The following is a 3,491-nucleotide window of genomic DNA, read 5'->3' on the forward strand; positions in this document are numbered from 1 at the left end:
TTAGTCTGTCAAGATATTCAACTCAGTCCTAGAGGCAGGGTCCAGCTGTTAAGAAGTTGAGTTGACAGGCATTTCTGGATGTTCAGGCACTTGGTTCCCGGGCATTTTAATCAGTCTGGACCTTTAGTTGATAAAAACCCAACTCAACCAGTTTTCAACAAAAGAACAATAATAACAAGGGAATGTATTGGCTCAAAACTATGGTGTAGGGCTAGCTGCAGGTGTGGCTTGATCCAGAAGCTCAAATGATATTGTCAGTTCTTGGTTTCCTCCCAATGTGTGTGTGTGTTAATTCACAGGCGCCACCTGATGGTGAGATGGCTACCAGTCCCTCTTCTTCTCGGGTTCAAGTTCATATGAGAAATATCCACTTCTAACAAGTTCAGAAAAGTATCAGTATGTTTTATTGATTTTGATTGAGTCATATTCCTACTCCTGAGTCAATCCTGTGGCCAGGGGAATTTGACCCCCTGATTTCTGGTGTTAGTCACATGCCTCAGCCCTGAAGTTGGAAGGTGCAGCACAAGTGGAGGAGAGGTGGATCCTCAGGAAAGTTGTGTGCTGTTGTCAGCAGGAGAATACATTGCTACTGAGAGACAAAATCAACATCCATTCCCTAGATAACTTCTGGGCTCCAAGACTGGGTGTACAGTTCAAGTATTTTAGCATCCTGCTGCTTCTCTCTACCCAGGATCCTGGATCTAGTGCAAAAGATAGAGGACTAAAGCCCATTGAGTTATCGCATCTTCACTTCCCCACAGCATCTGCCTTGTTCTGGGCAGGAGGAAATCTCTGGAGGCAGGAAGACAATGTTGCAGTTTCCTAGCTTCTCATTTGGGTACTTTCAAAATAGTGAGAGTTTTAAGAGTGAGGGGAAAGGTGGCCTCCTTTGTTAACAGGGGCTGCTTTGCAGAAGTTGTAGAAAGTGTGTCGTGTAGAATCTCTTCCAGAAAGCTGTAAGGAAAACTATAGATTACAATAAGTATAATCTGAGGTATGATTTTTAAAAATTACTTTGAAGAGCCCCAGGAAAAAAGAGGAGGCACCTCAGGGGCCAGGGATGTGACAGGGAGGACAAGAACCCTTCAGTCATATGCACCTACTTTTGTTTGTCTTATCTCTTGGATTTTTCACAAAAGATTCTATTTGAAGCAAGATTCCAAGGCTACAAACAGAAAATCATTGATATGGTTAAGAAACCTGTAATTTGGAAGAGTCAGGCATATGCTAATTATACACATAATTTTATGTCCTCAAAATAAAAGGTTTAGAGAGGGAGATCCAAACTTATCATTTCCAAACTACAGCAATGTGGGATTTGCACAGTGGATTTTATTCCATGTGATAAGAGTAGATTTTCTCCCCTCTTGTGCTCAGTGGTTTCCTCTTCCGTATCATTTCATATTTTATCTGTTCCTTTGAGTCTGCCCTTCTATTGACTATGGGAGTCAAAATCTTCTCGTTGGAGGAGCTACTCCTTATCTACCTATTCCAAGTTACTGTTATTCCATAATTGCCTCATACTATTCACGTTTGGGAAAGCCCCATTGCTCAAGATTAATAACCTCATTAGAGACTTCTGGTTTCCAGTCTGGCATGTAAGAAGTTTAGAAGCTGCCACTCCATCCTAACGATAAATTAAAAACCTGAACAAACTGAAAAATCAACAATTCTTAGATCCATCAGAGAAGTGAGGTCACAGGGAAAACCACTGCCCCCACAGACTGGTGAATACAGAGAATCAAAACTTACCAGGGCAGAAAACCACGAGTAGCAAAGCAACCTCCATGGGAAGCAGTACCAGAGTTAAGGAAACCTAGCTGTAATTGATGAACTGCTGGAGGCTCCGTGTGGACAAGGCTGGAGTTAAAAAAACTCCAGGTGGGCCCAGTCACAGAGAGGCCACATGCCTTTGTGAGTTTTATCCCCAGGAGCTCTACCAGGTCCTCACAATGACTATCAAAGAGAAATCTGATTGTTCTGTTCTTAACAAAGTTGTTTCTGCAGGAGAAGCTATTTAACCAGAGCCTAACTGGCTAGGGTTTCATCAGAGCCTAACTGACCTGAGAGAAAGAAAATACCCAACTCTAGCCTCCTCTAGCCTTCCTATTCCACCTAATGCAGGGGCAGGGTGGAGGGTGAGAGGAAGACAGCGACGCACATATGAAGTTTACAATCCAGAGGCACAGGCTCGCTAAAAGACTGAGACCTGATCACGTGACTATAGAATGCTTCCCCTCCCCCATTCCTTACCAACACATTACTAAACACCCATTTATAGCAGTTTAGAAGCTGTAAGAAGTCGCTTGTCAGCTTTGTAACCTCGAGCAAAGTACACACACACACACACACACACACACACACACACACACACACACACACACACATTTGGCTCCATGGCAGACAGCTGATCACTTCTGAGAGTCCCAGTCCCTGGCGTATGTTCTGAAAATGCCCGACACGCACAGAATGATGATGTGGGACTCGAGGGACATTGTTCCAGCTAATGATTAAGAACTCTCCAGACAATAGGGGCTTCTTAGATAATGGGTGAATTTCCAGGATGTCCGGCCCCCTTCCGAGAAGGAGGGAGATAACAAAATGTAAAAAAGGTGTCTGCCAAAGACCAATCAGGCAGCTGGGGAGAAGGAGGGAGATAACAAAATGTAAAAAAGGTGTCTGTCAAAGACCAATCAGGCAGCTGGGGACAAGTTCCCTCTCTGGTCCGAGCCTAAGCCGGGACCAATCAGCAGGAGAACACAACCAAATCTATAATTTACATACGGGGAAGTGGGAAACTATAAAACTGACATATTCGCGCCCAAAAGGGTTCCTTCTTCGACCTCCTGCGTGAGGACCAAGGAACCCCGGTGCACCGGCCTTCAATAAACCTCTTGCGTTTTGCATCGACTTCCGACTCTTGTTGTTTCCTGGGCGAGTCGAAACTCCTAGGAGACCGCGCAGGTCTAACATTTGGGGGCTCGTCCGGGATTCCACTCGCCCCGGACCACAAGAACATCGGGAGTTGGAGGTACCAGGTAAGCTCGAGCTTGATTGTCTGTTTGTCCCTTGTTCTTTGTGGGCCATTATCGGAGGAAAGCCGTAAGAATCGGCTTATTATGGAATCTGTATCGGACCTCTGGCTAGGCAGACGTGCTAATAGCCGGCGTCCATGAGCCCTAGGGGACGCCCTGGTGGCTCATCTGGAAGGAGAGGCAAACTCTGTCTCCCCTTCACTCGGTTTCGGCAGTTCCCTTGGTGGTAACTGCCATCTGAAGAAGTTTCGGTTTTGAAGCGAGCTCGCGGTGGCCCATACGTATATGTGTTTCGTGGAGTTTTAACTGTTTCTGTATTGTGGTCTATTCTTCTTCTCTGACGGACGACAATGGGACAAACTATGACGACTCCTCTTTCCCTTACCCTAAGCTATTGGACCGAAGTTCGGGCCAGAGCCCATAATTTTTCGGTAGAGGTAAAGAAAGGAAAGTGGC

At 45.5% G+C, this 3,491-nt stretch overlaps 1 long non-coding RNA gene across 1 annotated transcript; it reads right to left on the reverse strand.

Annotated features, from left to right (window-relative positions):
- Nucleotides 1-402: 402 nt before the first annotated feature.
- Nucleotides 403-2,949, reverse strand: LOC141278960 (uncharacterized). The gene is made up of 3 exons (XR_012332466.1): nucleotides 2,812-2,949; nucleotides 1,104-1,165; nucleotides 403-954 (listed from the first exon to the last, which is right to left on the reverse strand). It is a non-coding gene; the product is annotated as an uncharacterized lncRNA (long non-coding RNA).
- Between the last annotated feature and the right edge of the window lie 542 nt (nucleotides 2,950-3,491).

The sequence above is a fragment of the Tursiops truncatus genome, chromosome 6 (assembly GCF_011762595.2).
Source record: "Tursiops truncatus isolate mTurTru1 chromosome 6, mTurTru1.mat.Y, whole genome shotgun sequence".
NCBI classification, from domain to species: Eukaryota; Metazoa; Chordata; class Mammalia; order Artiodactyla; family Delphinidae; genus Tursiops; species Tursiops truncatus.